The sequence below is a fragment of the Taudactylus pleione genome, unplaced genomic scaffold, assembly GCF_031769625.1.
Source record: "Taudactylus pleione unplaced genomic scaffold, aTauple2 ptg000078l, whole genome shotgun sequence".
NCBI classification, from domain to species: domain Eukaryota; kingdom Metazoa; phylum Chordata; class Amphibia; order Anura; family Myobatrachidae; genus Taudactylus; species Taudactylus pleione.
The window spans coordinates 2,290,887-2,313,504 of NW_028284480.1; the positions used below are offsets into that span (position 1 = coordinate 2,290,887).

General features: G+C 45.2%; 1 protein-coding gene across 1 annotated transcript in view; it reads left to right on the forward strand.

Moving 5' to 3' along the window:
- The first annotated feature begins 1,153 nt into the window (after positions 1-1,153).
- Positions 1,154-22,618, forward strand: part of MYO18B (myosin XVIIIB) — a 586,172-nt gene continuing 564,707 nt past the window's right edge. The window contains exon 1 of the mRNA XM_088467895.1: positions 1,154-1,290. The gene's annotated coding sequence lies outside the window, so the exon portion shown is untranslated. The remainder of the gene's footprint in view (positions 1,291-22,618) is intronic.

Below are 22,618 nucleotides of genomic sequence, written 5' to 3' on the forward strand. Positions count from 1 at the left end.
ACATGCATGTCAGGCTGGTGGATGCAGACTGTGACACAGTTGCCTGCCATTCTATTACTAGAGGCTAGCTGGAGCCGCGTTGTGGCTCCTACTCCCACGATATCTTTGGACAGGTTGGCAAGGTGATGTGATGTCATGTCCCACTCACAGTGCGCAAAAAAGGCTGGGGCTGGCCAGCCTGGACACCTGCAGCCATCACTGAAGAGGAGTCCCAGACCTGAGGACTCGGAGAATGCGGGCGGTGCTGCGGCCATTGGCAGCTCCAATAGTATTGTAAGTAAAATATGCAGGTGGGAGTCCCTCCTGGGTGCTGGTCACTCATTGATGGCAGGCAGCTCCAGCACCACAATCCCAGAGCCTCTCTGATTGTATATATGTATGTGTATATATATATATATATATATATATATTACACACAGTAGATACAGCAGAGGCTCTTGGGAGTGTGGCACTGAGTGTGTGACCACCAAGCATGGCTTTTCCCATGGGACCATGCCCCCTTAGGTTTTTCAGGCGCACGCTTAGTACCTCTGGGGGAGCGGACATTTTTTTTTGCTTACCTCAAAAAATCGTCTCAGGCCGGCCCTGGGTGGTACTACCCAGGATGGCTTGCGCATGTGGCGGAAAACCCCACCCCATTTTGCTAAAGCAAACAATTATTATGAGCTGTAGACCGAGGTAGCACTGCTTTTTTGCCACCATGACTAAGTAACTAAATTTCTAATCCGATCTAAATAAATTTGGCTGTGACCTCTTTTTTTCCAATTCTATACAGTTGTCCATGTCTTATTTATTAGTTAAGTTAAGCTTAACAGTGGTGTTTAAAATAATAAAACTATGGGTGACTTATGTCATTACAGTATATCAAGTAGCAAGTCAATGTTCATATACTGTAGAGTATAGACTATAATGGTATAATACTAAGCATATGACCTGTGTGTTGTGTTTACTTTTCATACATATTCTTTGAGAGAACAGGCTCTGTTAAACGCATCTCACATCAAGTCCTGTTAAAATAACGTGTCTCCCTCCCCCAGACCATAAGCTGTTGTAGATATTTATAGTCATGACTTGTGTGCACTCAGCTGTCCCCATCACACTCCAGTTATTTGGGAGAAAAAAGGGGGGGGGGATCAAGCCGTAAAGATTCACAGGGATCCCAACTTAGTCACTCTCCTGCTGCCTGCTCTTTCTGCTGTGTAGGACCTATAGCTGCTTCTGTCCCATAGGATCCTTGGCATCGAGGATTATAACCCGCTACTGAGCCAAGACTGGGACCTTAATAAAGAGGTAGAGTAATGGGTTTCTGTATGTTGAACTATGTTCATAGTGTGTCTGGAAGTTATGACACTGTAGTCATACAAATAGGGTTTGGTATGGGATCCCGGAACCTGTCGGGATTCTGGTGCCAGTATTTAGACTGTCGGCAACACGTCTGCCGGGATGCTGACTACATCCTATACAAATATATTTCCCACTTATAGTGTATGGAACAATGTAATTAATGGTGGATAACTTGCAATAAAAGTGTATGTATTTGATGTTAGAGGAACATTTTACGTCCTGGTCCCAAATATACTCTCTCCAGGACTATTGTGAAAACATACTAAGGCTGTGTGTGCATACCATTGTGAAAACATACTAAGGTTGTGTGTGCACACTCTTGTGAAATCAAACTAAGGCTGTGTGTGCACACTAGTGAAAATATACTAAGGTTGTGTGTGCATACTCTTGTGAAAACATACTAAGGCTGTGTGTGCATACTCTTGTGAAAACATACTAAGGCTGTGTGTGCACACTCTTGGGAAAACATACTAAGATTGTGTGTGCATATAATTGTGAAAACATACTAAGATTGTGTGTGCATACTATTGTGAAAACATACTAAGGTGTGTGCATACTATTGTGAAAACATACTAAGGTTGTGTGTGCATACTCTTGTGAAAACATACTAAGGTTGTGTGTCCATACTATTGTGAAAACATACTAAGATTGTGTGTGCATTCTATTGTGAAAACATACTAAGATGTGTGCATACTATTGTGAAAACATACTAAGGTTGTGTGTGCATACTCTTATGAAAACATACTAAGGTTGTGTGTCCATACTATTGTGGAAACATACTAAGGTGTGTGTGCATACTATTTTGAAAATATACTAAGGTTGCGTTCTGCTGTCCTTCCCAGAGAGAAAGTTTGGAGCTTTGCCTCTTTTGTTTAATTTTGTTATTGTTTATGCCGGGAATAATATCAATGTCTTAATTAAAAGCCATGAATAAGAAAGTATATGCTAGGAAACCAGGCTGATTAGACATGGACGATCTGCCTGTGCTTAAGGGCTGGCAGTGATGTGGGCCTGGAAGTTTGTCAATATTGAATTATTGAACTAAATGGTTTTGGTCTTTTTTCTTATAACTGTTGCCATAGTTCTGTGTATAGTCATGCAGCATTTATGTTCTGCACTGAATAAATGTGTAATTTTTGTCTCTGTAATGTGCTGCTGAATATGTGTCACACACTTACCTACTCACCCGAAACAGCCGGAAGGCTCCTGAAAATCGTGTGGTGCTCCTTGCCACATGGAAGTGTCCTGACCAGTTGCCACCCGCCTGCACCCCCCCGCCATTATCTACTTTGAAAAACAGACTTCCTGCTGACTATTTTATTACCACAATTAGGCCCCTACACACTAGACGATATTTTGAATGATTTGGGCGATTCCAAAGCATCGGAATGACATCTAGTGTGTACCTAGCTTTAGTCTCTGACTGTAATGCATACTTCCCAACTTTCTCCAAATGCTGATAGGGACTTCTCTGAAAAGGGCTTTGTCGGAAAAGCAGGCACACGAGTCATGCCCTTGTTTTTGTCACACTGGGGGCATGCCCAGCGTTCTCTGCACCGAATACACACCGCGAGCATGCCCATGGCATCTATTCGCTGCTGCTCTGCTAAGCAGAACAGAGGGTGGGAGAGGGCCTCCCAACCCCCCCCATCCCCTCCACACACACACACTGTGGGACACAGCGGCCCATGGGAGGGAAAGTGGGACTGTCCCACAAAAATTACATACAATTTTATGGACATGGCAGCAACTTTTACTTTTACATAAATTTTATTTTTATTTTTTATTTATTTATTTTTTATCTCTTCAAAAATATGCCATGTGTGTTTATTTTTCATCACACCACATCTAGTAATGGTGGAAAATGAGACCTATGTCATTTTCCCTACCTGTACCTGGTGTTTTTTTTTTTTAAATAATAATAATTAAGCAAATAATGGTTGTTTGCAGTTGATGCCACTCTTACTTAGTAAAGACAAGATTGAAAAAATAAATAAATACAATAAATAAATAAATAGATTCTCATAGGCCTTTATGTTTTTTTAGTGAATATTTCAGGAGCGTATTTGAAGCTTCAAATCATTCCATATACAAAAATTGCTTGTCAGGATGTGGAATTAAAGTCATATATTTGTTACATGCCAGCTTTATCTCCTCAGAATGTGCTCTATAAAGAGGACACTTCAGAGACTATTTTTAGAGAACATAGATTCGGAAGCTCAGCACTTAGACCTGTTCCAAGTCCTCTCACAGCTAGTCAGTTGTGACTCACAATATGCATAAGTGCTGAGGACTCACTAGACAATTCATTCTCAGATTTCTATTATGGACCAGGTGGGATAATTACTATAACTCATATTATAAAAGTATACCCAAAAGGCCAGAAGCCCAACATCCTGCGAGAAATCATTTAAAAAAAAAACAACAACAAATGCAAATATCCTGGGGGTGGTGAAATTGGGCGAACTACAGTAATTATTACTATCCAAAGCAAAACCAAAAACCCACAATATATACTCTGGCAGTTACTATATAACTTATAATATGTCTACTGATATCACAAGTTCATTATGGACCATGACAAAAAAATGACTGGATGGGACCTAGACTTAATTATTGTTATATTTTCTATTAATTGTATGATTTTTCTGATACCATATACTTGGGGCTTCAAAATTGTGTAGACATTTTTTTTTAATCCCTAAGCGCATACAATTAATAGAGGGTATAACAATAATTTATTTAAATGAATGGCCTATCTAGTCAATGTGAAATGTAAACTCAAATTACCATGAAAATAATAACAATAACTTGCTTGCTTAGGATATGTAATAAAGAATATCACACACCTTGTAATGATATCTGTACTATGTCAATGAATTATATTAATAACTGTTATTGTTGTATGCGGTGCTATACAAAAGGTAGACATAAAAATAAATACAATATACATCAACAATACAGTAACAGTAAACTATCATAGGAGTACAAAGCATAAATACAAACATTGCAGTAAAACTGCAGGCAAGGAGTGACTAGTACAAGGGAGGGGTAGGAAAACATGCTGTAGTTAGAGACATCAGGCACTGGTCAGTCTCAGGAGGAAGGCATATCAGCTCTCAATTAACCTGTGCCCATATTATGGGCAAGCAGGCAGTGTCCGAGTCACTGTAGGGGAGAAGAAGACAAAAGACAAAAAGCACAGATGGTAAAGACAGTGCAAGGGAAGAAAAAGATGGAAGAGGGCTCTGACTGAGGGCATGATTCAGAGCTGGACGCAATGAAAATGTTTTTTGCAGTCGGCAGATGGTTTATTCTACTGCACATGGTTCTGAGTCTCATTGCACATGTGCTACAATGGATTTAAGAAGCCGGTCGTAGTGTAGATTGGATGTAGAATGATTGACAGGTAGTAAACGTTTGTGGGAAGTAACGGGAGGGTGGCAAGTCACACGCAGGCATGTCACAACCATTCTGACAGCATGTTGCAGCTATCAACTGTGTCCTTGTACGCTGCGGTACTGGCCCAAGCGATCCCTGACTGTCAGTCACTTTGTGAACAAATCCTCTCTACGATCTACATAGAAGAGGCACCGATTGATAATCGCTCAACTGCATAAATATCGGAACAACATACATATATGTTGGATTCGAGAGTTAATGTGGGCCAGAACGGGGCGGAACTGCGTTATGTCAGTGCCTCCTTCAGCTCACCTTACCCGGCCAGTTAGCCCTGCATCGCAGGGAGTTTTCAGGTGTCAGCTGAGATTTTAGAGTAAATGTAAGATCCCCACGCTGGTACAGAAAATAGTATAGAATATATTTAATAAAGTAAAAATACAGATAAAGATTTATAGGACAATAGATAAATCATTGGAACATAAGGTCAGCAATATGACATATATCAACAATAAAAATACAAATAAAAAGTAAAAATGAATTGAAACTGGTTAGTGTGTTATTGATGGTAAATAGTTATGCTTGGTTTGTGGAATCGCTGGAGAACAGTCACTGCACAGAGAACTTCCAAAGTGTCAGATAATAGCGTTTTGACACACTTAGCTAGTAGGTAGCTTTATGTTGTAACAATGTAACCGCTGACCTGCAATTAAGATATCCTTCAGTATCTGCAATAGGAAGCAGTCTAAGACTTGTATACTGTAAGTAGTTGGTAATATGTAATGCTCAAGGTGTCACCCCGTCGGGCGCACACTAGAACAGAGCAAAGTGAAAGTACTGACCGGTCTCAGGAATTCAGATGGCTGAGGTGAAGGTATTGTGGTTCTCTCACCTGCTGTAGTGTAGAAAATGCTGACCGGATCAGATACCGCTCTCAGGGCCTGATTCAGACCCGCTTGCGAGCGCTATGCGCTCGCAAGTGGGTCGATGGTGGCCCAGTGCGCATGCGCACGACGGAGCCGGCTCCAGTGTGCGCATGCGCGAGACCCGGATAGCGATGTGCAAACCGTCGCTCCGGGTCTCGTACCAAAGGGGGCGTGCTGTCGATGTTGAGTGACAGCACGCCCCCCTATAGTGGGCGGGCCGGGGGAGTGGCTGCCCAGACGGAGGTGTTCCCATGGGAACGCCTACCGTCTGGGGCCGGCCCCACTGACATCACTAGTGATGTCAGTGGGAGTGCTATCGGCTCTGTTAGAGCCGAAAGCACTCTGGGGCTTGCGGCAACGAGACCCTACCACAAGGGTCTCGTCGCAAGCCCCATCTTCCTGGCCGCTCACTATAGCTGTGGGTGGTCACCCACAGCTATACGAGCGGCAAGGAGGCCGCTCTGAAAAACAAGAAGGACGGTCCTGATTCAGAGCGAGCACTCTGTCAGAGCGTCCGGCTCTGAATCAGGGCCACAGTGTCTTGCAGCTAGGGAGTCAGGTTCCAAGGCTCTCCGTCCGGCTGCACGATCGGAAATGCCTGCCGGAGACCAGGGCCAGGAGAAAGGCAGGAGAAGTTTGCCGGATGAGGGAGTGTGCGCGGCCGCGACTTTTAAATCTCCACACACCGGAATCAGAGTGCTGCAGACACTGAGGACACTTATTGTTAAATTATTATATTAAGAAGCCAAAGTCAATACTAAAAATAAAAAAAAATCTGAAACAATAGTAGCACTATAATCCAGAGCAAACTGTCGGAGTAGAACAACAGTATTGGTATTAATAAAAAATGTATTATTATAATATAAATTAAAATAAAGTTTATTTGTTGGAATAACTTCGAATAGTCTATATAGCAGGAGAGCAGATGGGATGAGGGCAACAAAGGAAAGAGAGGGAATAGATAATGATTAAATATTAGGTTGTTTATTTATTCGTTTATTTATTTAGTTAATGATTATAACCTGTTATGTGCACAAAAATTAGAGTCAGTGCATACATAGTATGATCATATGGATGATAATTTAGACCAGATTGGAGGAAATAGTAGACATGGAAAATTGAAAATTAATAATTGAATAAAAGTGAATAACAAATAACCAACATGGGAAATGTCCAATGTTGGCGGATGAATGACAGACATGGGTGGCGGGCACCGTGTGCCGTCCACTGACCGGACAGTGCATGTGGACGGCAAACAGCGGCCACAAGCCAAATCAGAGCATCACCCAACATATTCATGGTAGGGGAAGATAGATGTAGGAGGAAAAAAAGATCAATGTGGATAGGAGAGTCAAGACAGTCCACAAATTCAAGGGCTTTATTTAGCCCATCTGGTGACAATGTTTGTAATTTAAATATCCATTCTGATTCTTCTTGGCAGAGTTTTCTGAAACGATCTCCCCCCCCTCATGGTGGGTTTGACAACATCAACTCCCAGAAGATAAATTTCTGATGGATCACAATTGTGATGTTGAATAAAATGTTGAGATACACTACGTGACATCAGTCCCTTAAGAATGTTGGTTCGATGTTCTCGAAACCTCTCCTTGAGGGGCCTCGTTGTATATGCCCAATGTATTCCTTTGGCAAGTACACCTCAACATATAATTTGTGTAGTCTGTTTGGCAATTAATAAAGTTTTTTATAGTATGTTCTGTTTTATTAACCACTGATACAAAAGTCTTGGTTCTATTTTGAATATAACCGCAGGTGAGACACCTCAGGCGGTTAAAACAGTAACATCCAGGGGGTCTATCTGGAAGCCAGGTGGAGGTAGTCTCAGGAGGTTTCGACAGGGGTTTTTATCATACTGGGTGCCAAAAAACTACCTAAATTGCGATTCTTCTTGAATACAATTTTGGGTTTTGGTTTAATACATTTGGACAAAATTGAGTCGCTCGATAACATAGTGTAGTTTTTATTTACTATAGAGCGTATTCGTCTAGATTCATTATTAAACTGTGAAATTAACAAAATTAACCTTGGATCTAGGAATTTTAACATTATTTGTGTGTGTTATATATGCAGATAGCGAATTATATATTCTTGCATATTTCTCTAGATCTATACTAATCTAAAGATAATAAACGTGCTGATAAATGGACATTTAGTGAAGTATACTTTGATTTGCTATTTATGGCAACCAATTCAAGATTGATTGGATTCATTATGCTTCCTATTTAAGATGAAGGACACTGATATGGGCATTCAGCTTGAAAAAGTCCCAGGAACTGGACGAAACGTGTTGCTGCCCGTATCTGTCTACTGTGTCCTACCTTGTAACCTGCTCCTGCTCCTGCAAAGTGTCCTCAGTGTCAGCAGCCCTCTGATTCCGGTGTGTGGAGATTTACAAGTCGCGGCCGCTCACACTCCCTCATCCGGCAAACTTCTCCTGGCTTCCTCCTGGTCCTGGTCTCCGGCAGGCATTTCCGATCGTGCAGCCGGACGGAGAGCCTTGGAACCTGACTCCCTAGCCGCAAGACACAGAGTGCTCGCAAGCGGGTCTGAATCAGGCCCTGAGAGCGGAATCTGATCCGGTCAGCATTTTCTACACTACAGCCGGTGAGAGAACCACGATACCTTCACCTCAGCCATCTAAGGGCCTGATTCAGACTCGCTCATGAGCACTGAGCGCTTGCAAGCGGGTCGATGTTGGCCCAGTGCGCATGCGCACGACGGAGGCAGCTTTGTCGTGCGCATGCGCGAGACCCGGATAGCGACGGGCAAGCCGTCACTCCGGGTGTTGCTACAAAGGGGGCGTGCTGTCATTGTTGAGTGACACCATGCCCCCTTTGGTGGGCAGGCCTGGGGCGTGGCTGCCCAGACGGAGGCGTTCCCATGGGAACGCCTACTGTTTGGGGCCAGCCCCACTGACATCACAAGTGATGTCAGTGGGTGGACTTCTTGCTCTGTAAGAGCAAGAAGTCCACTGGGACTTGCAGCAATGAGACCCTACCACAAGGGTCTCGTCGCAAGTCCGATGGTCGTGATGGTCTTGACCATCGCGACCATCATCCTGGCAGCTCGCACTGTGGGTGACCACCCACAGCTATGCGAGTGGCCAGGAGGCCGCTCTAAAAATACAATAGGCGGGCACTGATTCAGAGCGAGCGCTCTGAAAGAGCGTCCGGCTCTGAATCAGGCCCTGAGTTCCTGAGACCGGTGGGTACTTTCACTTTGCTCCGTTCTAGTGTGCGCCCAACGGGGTGACACCTTGAGCATTACATATTACCAACTACTTGCAGTATGCAAGTCGTAAACTGCTTTCTATTGTGGATACTGAAGGATATCTTAATTGCAGGTCAGCGGTTACATTGTTACAACATAAAGCTACCTACTAGCTAAGTGTGTCAAAACGCTATTATCTGACACTTTGGAAGTTCTCTGTGCAGTGACTGCTCTCCAGCGATTCCACAAACCAAGCATAACTATTTACCATCAATAACACACTAACCAGTTTCAATTAATTTTTACTTTTTATTTGTATTTTTATTGTTGATATATGTCATATTGCTGACCTTATGTTCCAATGATTTATCTATTGTCCTATAAATCTTTATCTGTATTTTTACTTTATTAAATATATTCTATACTATTTTCTGTACCAGCGCGGTTATCTTACATTTACTCTAGTGTTTGAGGGGTTGCAATTTGTTCCCCTTCTTTTGTCTACCGCTGCAGGTCAATTTTTTCTTTTTTTATTAAGTTCAGTGTGGTATTTAAGCGCTAGGATATTTTCCTTTTCAGCTGAGATTTTGTTACTAGCGGGCACCTGGCTCCTTCCCCACAGCAGCAGCCGGAGGCTGGAGTTCACTCCTGAGCTCCGGCTTCCGGCTCCTGCAGTGGGCACAATGGGAGAGACGTCATGACGTCTCTCCTATAATTCCGAGGAGCAGCCAGTCGGACGGCAACGGACGCAGGAGCGAGGCTTAAGGTAAGTATTTTGTGTTACTGTTTCTTTTTGTGTAAGGGGCACTACTACTGGGGGTGCTTCTAATGAGGGCACTGCTACTGGGAGCATTACTACTGGGGGCATTACCATTGGGGGCACTACTAATGGGGTCATTGCATAGAGGGCACTGCATAAGGGGCACCACTCGTGGGAGTACTGCATAAGGGGCACCACTCCTGGGAGTACTGCATAAGGGGCACCACTCCTGGGAGCACTGCATGAAGGGCACTACTACTGGGGACACTGAATAAGGGGCACCATTACTGTGGTCTCACCATAAGGGTCACCACTACCGTGGGCTCTGCATAAGGGACACTACAACTGTGGGCACTGCATAAGGGGCATTACTACTGTGGGCATTATGTGTATTAAGGGCACTACTACTGTGCGCATTATGTGTATTAGGGGCACTACTACTGTGGACAGTGTCTAAGGGGCACTAATGTGGGCATTGTGTAAAAGGGGCACTACTGTGTGTCATAACATGAATAAGATACACTACTATGTGGTGTAATGTGAATCAGGGGCACTATGTGTGGTGTAATGTGAATAAGATTGTGCTACTGTGTGGCATAATTTGAATTGGGGATACTATTGTGTCTACACCCTTTCTTTTGAGACAACGCCCCTTTTTTCAGTGCACTTCTATGGCCGACGACAGGGGGGTGAGTTCCACCATGTTTCTAGGACCACTTTAAACACTGGTTGGACTTGGAAAGGGATTGCGTTCCACTGTACCGAAGCATAGAGAGCGAAATCTTGGAGGTGGGCATGGAAGGAAGTGATCAGAGTAGAGGTGGAGTGGATTGGGTGGGATGATATGTGCACAGAGATGAGATTGGAGATGCTGGCATTACAAGGGGGTTGCAAGCCACACCGGGTGACACCATCTGAGGGTGTGACACCGAAATAGCAGAGCTGCTCTGCTATTTGGTGTCACCCCCTTGGATGGTGTCACCGAGCAGCCATGCTGCAGTGAGAGGCAGGGGTGAGGCTGGGGGCTGCCCAGCAGCTGCGCTGTGCTGAGTAAGCCAGGCTTACTCAGTGGAGCAGCACAGCAGCTACTAGGCAGCCCGCAGCCTCTCCCCTACCTCTATGCCCATTGAGTGCCGAGAACAGGGGGCGTGACATGCGGTCACTCCCCCAAGAGCGCACATGAGTGGGCGTGGCTTTGCAGCATAGTACCACACCCCTTCTGCATGCGCCTGGATTTTGGACTGACCATCGCATCGGGTGTCACTAAGGTTTGTGACGTTGCTGTTGGAGATGTATGTGAGAGAACAGTGATTTATCAGGGAGGATGAGTAGTTTCAACTAGATACTGAGGGGGACATGTAGCCAGTGAAAAATATTGCAGAAGGGGAAGGCAGATGCTATGCAGCAAGAGCAGAAGATGAGATGAAGCGTTAAGGAAAAAATGAAGGTGGCAGACGTGGCATAGAGGGAGTACAGAAATTAACTAGTTACAATTGTCAAGGCGGAAGATGATGAGTGCTCGGATAAGGGTATCCGGGGTGAAGTAAGGCTGAAGATGTGGGGAGAGGTCAGACATGGTAGACAGAATGAGGGCGCTGTTGTCTATGGAGAGAGAAAGGGGGAGGGTTATTGTAAAGGGTAAGTGTCATTAGAGTAAAGATGGGATGGGAGGCAGAAGGAGCTGATAAGATTGCCAAGGGAAGTGGTGCAGAGAAAGAAGAGAAGTGGGCCAAGGACAGGCCCGTGTGACTCCCTATAGATAAAAGAAATGATGGGAGGTGGGGTTAAAGGTAAGGATCAGTGGCAGAGGTTGGAGTTAAGTAGTAAGGGGGCAAGAAATATGTTCATATAATAATTAATTTAGGACCCAAGGTATCCGTTCAAATCACTATGCTTTTCAGATATGATGACAAAAATGGTTTCCATTGATATCCATTATTAGGTAACTGAATTTTAAATAGGAGTACAATCTACTCACCAGATGCAGGTGAGGTTTCAGCTGTTACTTTATCGCTCCTCCCTCTTATGCAGTGTACTGTAGATGTTGCTAACAAATTCTTCATAGCTCAGGACTCTGTAACAGCTGTCATAAACATGCAAATAAAATATCTGTATCTGGTGAAGTATGTTTATTACATAAAATAATTTAAAACTATTCCTATCATATAGCAGCTGTTCACACTCACATAGCTGGGTCAATGCATTTCTGTCCCACAGGTCCTTTATCTAGCTGACTGGGCCTGATACAGAGATTTACGGAAATCCGATGTTTAATGATCTGTGCATGCACAGGAGCCCCACATTGCATGTGCAGATCTGGTCCTGCGATGTCCCTCACAGTGCCCCAAAAACTGGGGTTTGGGGGTGTCGGCGGCGTGGAGCATTCCAGAAAAGGGGGTGTCAGCCCAATTTCTTCTGGGCGTGCCCGAATCCAGTGGCTGCTCTTTTGGATGCAGCGTCACTGGCCCCGGCAGAGTGATTTTGATGGACATCCTAAGGAATCTGATTCCGATGCTGCATCTTTGGACGCAGTCTTCGGACCACAGATGCCGGCAGTAGGAGTCTTGTTACTTAAGATGCCTCCTGCGGGTCATGCATATTTTAGCACGGTCGCTGCGTGCAAAGACGCAGTAGTGGTGCCACTTATGCAAATTTCTGAATCAGGTCTTCTGACTGGGAGACAGGACTGACATCAGCGCATCAGTAGCAGTGAGTGCCGGCTCCCTGCTCTGTCTTACTAACATCCATGAGATTAGTCCGGTATGGGAGTATATACTGCTCACTGCCCGAGTGTTTCATCTGAGCAATAATCCTTTTTATTGCTTTGTGAATGGAAGAGTTTTTAATTGTCTTAAATGAATGTAATAAAATGTACTAAACCAGATACAGTTATTTATTTGCATGTTTATGATTGCCGATGAGAGAATCTGAAGCTACATTTGAAGTGGAAGAATTTGTTAGAAATATCTGCAATGCGTAAAGATGAAGGAGGGATAAAGTAATTTTTTAAAAGCTGAAACCTCACCTGCATCCTGTGAGTAGATTATACTGTACATCTATTTACCACAGAAAGAAAACAACTGTTTATTCTAATAACTTTCACTATTTACTATGCTCTGTGGACTTAGGCTCATTCATTGCCATTAGATATGGATCTGGTTATACTTTGTCAGCATGTCTTCTGGTACAGATTAAGCATAAAATAATTTATACATACACATTACACATGGACAACTTTTATTTTTTTTTTAAGTTTAATAATAAGATATTAATGACAGAACTACCTTCGGAATTGCCAATGTGACAGCTATGGAGGCTGGCAATGTCTGTGCATTATCTCAGGTGACTGATACTTTGCTCTTATAAGCGTAACTCATCTTTCTGGAACTAAGGGCCTAATTCAGACCCGCTCGCGAGCGCTGAGCGCTCGCAAGCGGGTCGATGTTGCCCAAGTGCGCATGCGCACAACGGAGGTGGCTCCATCGTGCGCATGCGCAAGACCCGAGTAACGGCGGCCAAGCCGCCGTTATGGGTCTCGCACCAAAGGGGGCGTGCTGTCGATGGTGATTGATGCCCCCCGGCCACTGGGACCCACGGGCAGAAGCAGATGATGGCTGTTCAGTGTGATGTATCTGCAGATATATCGCTATAATGTGTACCCAGCATTAGTCTGTACTTCCAGTTCCAGTGCACATGCCAGAGCCAATAAGCTGGCTCACACATACTGTATGCTCCTTAGCCCCTAACTGGCCTGGAATGTAGAAAGACTCACCATCTGCCAATGCTGCCACTGCCCTGGTGGCCTTTTTTTGCATTTAAGAATATTTTCTATTGTTGCAATGAGGAGCGATAGAAAATCTTCTTCTTTTCGGAGGGGTCTTAATAAATAGACCCCTCAGTTCCAGAAATACAGTATGATGTATGCATTAATTAATATGTTACCCATATGCATATTTCAGTAACCTTTTTTGTCATTTGTGCTAAATAAAAAACGTAGTGTGGGATTTATCATTTATCACATATTCTATGTGAAACATCCCACCCCTTATCACATGCATAGCGATATTTATTAACAGCGTATGCATGAATAATTAAGCCGGAGACAGCTCTACCGCTAAAAGCTGTCCCTTGTAATGTAAGGACTTCCGGGTTTATGACTCAGGAGTTCTATTGCTCATATGCGGTTGTTAGCCTGCACATGGGAGACGGAGAGGGATCTTTAGGATCACTCTCCAGAGATTTATGCGAAAAGCAGCCCATAGTCTTCTATTATTATTATTAGTATTATTATCATTTATTCATATGGCACCACAAATGTTCCACAGCGCCTTACAAAGTACATAAACAAGTTGTAGACAAGCGACTTACAGAACAATACAATACAATATAGGACCAGGACATGGATAATATATATTGCTACATTAGTGACCATAACACCCAGATAAGCAGCAGAACATAAGCAACCAAGTGTTAGGTGCCCTAGTGGTGAGTAAGAAGTAGATGAAACTAAAGTAGGAAGAAGCACTAGAGGGTAGAAAGCCCTGCTCGTAAGAGCTTACATTCTAAAAGGGAGGGGAAGACAAACAGGGGTGACACAGATGGGGTGTTGCCTTTCAGGAACAAGCTCCGGAAGTTTTGCTTTCCAACCCTTGATACATATGGGGAGTTCGGCAAACATCCAAAAATGTTTAGTACATTCCGTTCATTAAGATTTGGGGCTTTATTCATTATTACTTAAAATAAAGAAACATTTTTACCTGCTTTGTAGAAATTAAGTTTTCGGGCCATTCATCATAAAGGTTAACGCATGATATCACAGATATCTCCTGCTTACCTTTCTCTCCCAAACGGCCCACTGTCCCCATACACTACTAATATGGGGAGAGGAATTCATCAAGCTCCGAAATTACTATATTTTTGGAGCTTGATTGTGGGAGCATTCACTATCTTCATTGGAGTCCTGGGGTGCGAAGAGGGATCCTTTCGGATATCTCTGCCCCTGTCCGGCTGCTTCTGCCAGACGCCGGGGGTTTTCTGCGTCTGCGTGAACTATAGATCACGCAGACGCACTAGTTTCACTGCTCCAAAAGGATCAGTGAAAAGATTCAGGGGGACAGATGACTTTCAGATCAGTTGTCTCTGTACCAGAGCAATGAGCACTTGCTCCGGCACTCGCCTTGAGTTGAAATGTTAATTTTTGGGGTTCGTTCGGACGAATACAGTCTTGATCGATAGATTGGGTCCTATTTATTCAAAATGTTAGTTAGTGTTGAAATCTGCAAATAACACGAGTCACAGAGGTCCAAATTGGCTTCTAATATCTTTAATAAATTGCAGTGGGGTTATATTCTTTTTTTTAGAACATATCTCACAATCAGCCCTGATGACATGATATGCTATGAGATGTGGCATAAGAGGCTACCATTTAAGAGAAAACACTTATATGCTGTTACAGGAATTCATACTTCTGGTGCATATTGAATGGTGTTTCCTGCAGCTTCTCACCATAGCTGCACTTTCACATTGATTTTCAGTTAATAGCTGAATAAAACAAAAAGCAATTCAGGCACATACAATCCCTCAATGGGATGCTCACAAGCCACAATTGAAAGATGATTTAATACATTGAATCAGTTCTGTCATTTTGATTGATTAATCTGAGCTCATGAAAGTGAATGCTTGAAACTAGGGATGAGCGGGTTCGGTTCCCTGAGAACCGAACCCACCCGAACTTCGGGGATCCGGGGCGATCCGAGCCCAAGCTCGGATCTCCCTGTCTGCCCCGGATCCCTCTCCCGAGGCAAAACCTCGAGATCTGCTGTCGGATCTCGAGGTTTTGCCTCGAGCGGCCATTTAAAAAAAAATGCCTTTGCCTTTAATGGGCAAAGTGCTGATTGGCTGACAGAGCCGTCTGTCACGGCTCTCAGCCAATCAGCATTATGGTGCTCATTTGCATGTAGCACGGACTCGTGAGATCCGTGCTACATGCATCTGTGTGATTGACAGTGACACAGAGCACAGATGGGTCAGTGAGACCCGTCTGTGCTGCTGTGTATTTCAATGACACAGATGCACGCACGGACCAGGAGATCCGTGCTACTTGCATCTGTGTCATTGACACAGAGCACTAACGGGTCCGTGAGACCCGTCTGTGCTGCTGTGGTAAATAAAAAAAAAAAAACCTGTGTAAAAAGAGAAAAAAATGGCGTGCCCCCCCCCCAAAAAAAGAGCAACCAGCCCCGGGCATTAGTGACCCAGTGCTGGGTGTGCTTAAATACAGGGGACAAACGACATAGGGGTCCCCTGTACTTAAACACAACCAGCACCGGGCTAGTCAGAACCAGCGCTGGGTGCCAAAATACGGGGGACAAACGACGTAGGGGTCCCCCGTATTCTGCGCAACCAGCTCTGGGCTCTGATCCGGTCCTGGTTCTGGAAATACAGGGGAAAAAAATGAGTAGGGTTCCCCTGTATGTTCCAGAACCAGCACTGGACTTTTTCTAGCGGGGGGCTGATGCCACAGCCAGGGGAGCCCTTTCACCGGGCCCCCCAGCCGCAGCATCAGCCCTGACCGCTAGTCAGCCCAGGCCGGGGATCCCTGGAGAGCTGGGGACCCCCCCAATAAAGGGGTCACCCTCTCCAGGGCACCCCAGGCCCAGGCTGATAGCCCGGGGCTATCCCCGCCACCCCTGGTGGCGGTGGGTGGCGGGTTGATTGTGTGGTGTGGTGTAAATAAAGAATATCAAACATTGTCTTTACAAGTAGAACTGCAAGTCCCAGCAAGCCTGCCCCGCATGCTGGTACTTGGAGAACCACAAGTACCAGCATGCAGGGCATTAAGGGCCCACTAGTACCTGTAGTTCACCTGTAAAAAAATGTTTAAAAAAAACACAGGACACACACACCGTGACAGTATAAGTTTATTAAACATACATACTCACCTATGTAACCCTGTAGCATCGGTCCACTTGTCCGGTAAAGTATCCATAGGGGACCTGTGAAAAAAAACATACTCACCATCTCCTATGCGAGGTTCTGTCCTCTTCGTTCCAAAGTAGGCATCCCCGGACTTGGCAAAAAAAAAAAACGAAAACGCGATCCACGAACTTAGTACCGTTCTATAGAACGGTACTTCCCGAATGAGAGCTTAGCGGCGGGGTATCACCATGGAAACCCCGCTGCTAAGCGTTCATTGGCTGAGAGAGGCCATCTCCCGTCTCTCAGCCAATGAACGGCTCCCTCCATTGTAGTCAATGCTGGGAGCCGCAAGGTTATTAAAGTTTACCCTGCGGTTCCCACCATTGACTACAATGGAGGGAGCCGTTCATTGGCTGAGAGACGGGAGATGACCTCTCTCAGCCAATGAACGCTTAGCAGCGGGGTTTCCATGGTGATACCCCGCCGCTAAGCTCTCATTCGGGAAGTACCGTTCTATAGAACGGTACTAAGTTCGTGGATCGCGTTTTCGTTTTTTTTTTTTGCCAAGTCCGGGGATGCCTACTTTGGAACGAAGAGGACAGAACCTCGCATAGGAGATGGTGAGTATGTTTTTTTTCACAGGTCCCCTATGGATACTTTACCGGACAAGTGGACCGATGCTACAGGTTACATAGGTGAGTATGTGTACATGTGTGTGTGTGTATGTATGTTTAATAAACTTATACTGTCACGGTGTGTGTGTCCTGTGTTTTTTTAAACATTTTTTTTACAGGTGAACTACAGGTACTAGTGGGCCCTTAATGCCCTGCATGCTGGTACTTGTGGTTCTCCAAGTACCAGCATGCGGGGCAGGCTAGCTGGGACTTGCAGTTCTACTTGTAAAGACAATGTTTGATATTCTTTATTTACACCACACCACACAATCAACCCGCCACCCACCGCCACCAGGGGTGGCGGGGATAGCCCCGGGCTATCAGCCTGGGCCTGGGGTGCCCTGGAGAGGGTGACCCCTTTATTGGGGGGGTCCCCAGCTCTCCAGGGATCCCCGGCCTGGGCTGACTAGCGGTCAGGGTTGATGCTGCGGCTGGGGGGCCCGGTGAAAGGGCTCCCCTGGCTGTGGCATCAGCCCCCCGCTAGAAAAAGTCCAGTGCTGGTTCTGGAACATACAGGGGAACCCTACTCATTTTTTGTCCCCTATATTTCCAGAACCAGGACCGGATCAGAGCCCAGAGCTGGTTGCGCAGAATACAGGGGACCCCTACGTCGTTTGTCCCCCGTATTTTGGCAACCAGCGCTGGTTCTGACTAGCCCGGTGCTGGTTGTGCTTAAGTACAGGGGACCCCTACGTCGTTTGTCCCCTGTATTTAAGCACACCCAGCACTGGGTTACTAATGCCCGGGGCTGGTTGCTCTTTTTTGGGGGGGTGCACGCCATTTTTTTCTTTTTTTACACAGGTTTTTTTTTTTTTTTTTACCACAGCAGCACAGACGGGTCTCACGGACCTGTCATTGCTCTGTGCCAATCACACAGATGCATGTAGCACGGATCTCCCGGGTTCGTGCTACATGCAAATGGGCACCATAACGCTGATTGGCTTCCTGTCTGCCACTGCAGTGCCACTCCTAGATGGGCCACGTGTTTGTGCCGCCCCCTTGTGTCGCTTAGCATAGTCATCCAGCTTCCTCGGTACAACCTTTTGGCCTAAAAACAATATTGTGAGGTGTGAGGTGTTCAGAATAGAGTGGAAATGAGTGGAAATTAATGTTATTGGGGTTATTAATAGCGTAGGAACAAAAAAAGGCCCATTTATGTGATTTTAGCGTTTTTTTTTTATTTTTTAAGAAAAAATCCAGATCCAAAACACAAAACCCAGAACCCAAAACACGGAAGGGTGGTTTTGGCAAAACCAATCCAGATCCAAAACACGAAGAAAGATCCAGATCCAAAACCAAAACACAAAACACGAAAAGTGTCCGGTGCACACCCCTACTTGAAACTATATTTATTAGTGATGTCTTGGGGCTGAAATGCCAACCTATGCCTCTTATTATAACAGCACTGTAAGTAAAATTATTGCAAGCTTTACAGTTTAAAGAACATACAGGACCTGATTCAGAGGTGCACGCAGTTGCGTCTGCATCTTGCTTACATAACCGCGGCAGCGATAATATGCAAATGTTAGTGTCAGCCTTCCCATTGTGTACTAGCGTGCACCAGGATGTGCAATCCCTGATACGCCCACTTTCACTGCCCTTACACGTTGCCACACTGCTGGTGGTCCTGGAAATCCGCCATCGGGACACCATCGGCACTTTCACCTGCCCTATGGGAGGTGCATTGTCTCCACCTGATCATGGCCTCTGTGGCTGCAGCTGTGCATGTGAGAACGCTCCCATAGTACGCCTACTCATTGGATTTTTTCGCGTTCATTTCAGGCCAACTCCCAGTCACCAGCCGGGAACATCCAATGGTTCTCTCTCACCAATCCTTATACCAGCGGTCCCATACGCAACAGCGTATATTTGTGTGTACACTCAGGGTAGCGCAGGTGCCATAGGGGTTTTCAGAATATTCAGCGCATGCACAATAGCAAATAATCACTCAACTACCTGAACATCTGAATCAGGACCACAGTGACTGTGTAATATAACCACATACATCCTCTGCACCAGCAACAGGTGCGGTTTTTACAGCTTTTAGACTCCCACATGGTTCTCTAACAGGTGTTGTTAACAGCCCAGACCCTAAAATAAAACATTGAAAACGTACTATACTGTTTTGCCTTTAGGCTAACTATTATAGAGTATTTACACCGGTCTCCATGTTACTGGTATAACTACTGTATACTGACTCTGAGAGTCATGGCTGTTGTGTCTGTGTGACATATGTAAGCTCTCATAAGCAGGGACCTCTCTACAATATGGGTCTGATTCAGAGTTGCACGCTAGGCCGGTAATAACGCAAACGGACGATGTTTTTTCTTCTTTGCATGTGCCTGAGCTGCACCGCGCGTGCTTCACGATTTTATTCGTATAGAATCGCAGAGCAAATTCAGAGGTACGGTAGCAGAAATGTAAAGGGGTGTTCCTGGATAGTGACAGAGAGGTTTTAGGGGGTGGCTAAAAAGACGTACAAGGATGTTGGGCTAAAAGTAATAGGTTCCGATTTTTTTGTGCGAGTATGGACCCACATAGTCTCGCTGCAAGTGTCATGCGAGTTTGTTCCGAAACTTGCAGTACAGTATGTGCCTGCGAGTTGGAAGATGTGACTTTATCTGAAATGTGAGTTAATGAGAGTTTTATGCTATTGTTACTGCAGGAAAACTCGCAAATTGTAATGTGAATTTTATTGCAAGGCATGAGTTACCCATTGTAACCATTGGCAGCAGCATGTTTAACAAAAGCTTGCACAGATCAGTGAGATCCGTGCAGGCTTCTGTGTGTCAAAAGGGAATGAAAAAATATTACAAGGGCCCCCCCCAAAAGCATAAACAGCACCAGGCTCCTGGTTGTGGAAATACGGGCGACAAAATGAGTAGGGATTCCCCTGTAATATCCACAGCACCAGGCTCTAACTAGTGGGGGTGTAATGCCACAGCAGGGGGACACACTTAATGGGGTCCCCCTGCCAAAGCATTCACAACCCCACACTTATCAGCCCAGGCCGGGCATTCCTCAAGTGGGGATCCCCCAATAAAGGGGTCCACCAAAGCAGACCACAGAGCCTGGTGCTTTTGTGTTGAGACTTAACATAATTTTAACATATAATCATTTTTTTTTGTAACACTTTCATTCCTTTTAAACACAGAGAAGCCTGCATGGATCTCACTGATCTGTGCAGGCTCCTGCTAAACACGCTGCTGCTGAGGCGAAACTCGCTAGCCTTAAATGGGTGTATTTTTTTTGGAGTTTTTTTTTTTACTAGTTTTGTGCAAGTTTACAACTCGCTCTCTATTACATTGTGAGAGTTGTACATTTAACATGGGCAACATCTGGGTGGCGTGTTTTGCTGGGGGTTGGAAGCTCTGATGCGAGTTTGCATGTTCTTGTACTCGATTACATTGGTCGAATGTAAACTCTCATGTTTCTAGTAGCAAACTCTCAATTTTTTTTAACGCTGAAAGATATGCACATCCGCAGTCTCATATGAAGAAACTGTACCTGCCCTAGAGCTGGTGCAAGTTTCCATGGTGCAACAGTTGGTGTGTCTGAAGATGCACCAAGTGATATTTCAGTGTCCTTGCACATTCGCATGGATGTACACAGGGAAGGGTTTTGTAGCGGAATTAACATAAAGACAGACGCAAGCAGTGGTGGCTCCTGGGGTGGGGCTGCAGCACAGTCCAAAATTCAAATAGGGGAGCCACACCAAATGCCATTCTAAATGCTTCCAAACATCGCCGGCCAGGAGTCACCGGCAGTTGGTGTGGCTCCCCTATTTGAATTTTGGACTGTGCTGCAGCCCCACCTCTGGAGCCTCCACTGGAGGCAAGTATGTCTTTGTCATGTCTTATGCTGGATTTTATCTGTGTGCTATGCTATTTGTATATGTATACATCTGTATTAATGGTAGCTGTCATTGTTTCCACATGACTTATTCTTGCTATTACCTGTATGTGTTATCGCATTCATACATTTATTTTAATGCTTAACTATACCTATGTATGTTATGCTTACTGTATTTATATCACGCTTGCCGACATTCAGGCTGCCAGCTCGACATGGCAAGGACGTCATGTTTTATTAGGGATGGGAGCGAGTGGCGTGACTGCGTGATCATGATTACTGGCATTGTGAAGCAGGGGACGGGACCATGATGATGCGATTTAGCGCGAATCGCGTTATCAGCTCCCTGCTGGGCGGCTGTTTGTGTTATGTTGCAGATGTGCCAGTGATGGTGCCGGAAGGGGGGGTGGTGAGTCCGGGAGTGCCACCTGATATTTGGGAGCCTCCCGGCCAATTCGGGAGGGTAGGCAAGTATGAATCAAATATCTCATATCTGTATGATGATGTCTGCCCTATGGAATGTTGAACTGTACTGGTGTAACTCCATATAGTGTCCTGGTGACTGTGCTGGTGTAACTTCATATAGTGTCCTAGTGACAGTACTAGTGTAACTCCATATAGTGTCCTGGTTACAGTACTGGTGTAACTCCATATAGTGTCATGGTGACTGTACTGGTGTAACGCCATGTAGTGTCCTGGTGACAGTACTGGTGCAATTCCATACAGAGTCATAGTGACTGTACGGGTGTAACTCTGTGTAGTGTCTTAGTGACAGTACTGGTGACAGTACTGGTGTAATTCCATACAGTGGGCCTGATTCAGCTGAGATCGCTATTGCAATCGCAGCTGCGATTACACACGCAGTTTAACTGCAATAGTATGCTAATTCATTGCGATTGCTATGTCGCCGCAGCACTACATAAGAACGCCAACTTTTTCTTACACACATCCGTAATATTTAGCAAGACTGTGAAAACATTGGTACCATCGCAACCTCACGTACACTTGCACAAGCTCTGACTTTACTCAGAAATTGCTAACTTCAGCGCACGCTATGAGGGCGGTAGCATCAGGCAGGCTTCTTCAGTGTCCTTGCCTGGAACTTAAAACCCGGCAGCCCCCCCTGATGGCAACCCTAGTAAGGGGAACTACTACTGGGGGCACTACTAATGGGGGCATTAACACTGGGGGCACTACTAATGGGGGCATTACCACTGGGGGCACTACTAATGGGGGCAGTACCACTGGGGGCACTACCACTGGGGGGGTACTACTAAGGGCATTACCACTGGGACACTACTAATGTTACTAATGGTGGCATTACTACAGGGGACACTAATACTGGGGGCACTACTACCAGGGGCACTACTAATGGAGGCATTGCATAGGGGGCATCACTACTGGGGCACTACTACAGGTGGCATTGCATAAGGGACACTACTGCTGTGGTCATTATGTGTAAGGGACACTACTGCTATGGACATTGTATAAGAGGCACTACTACTGTGGGTATTATG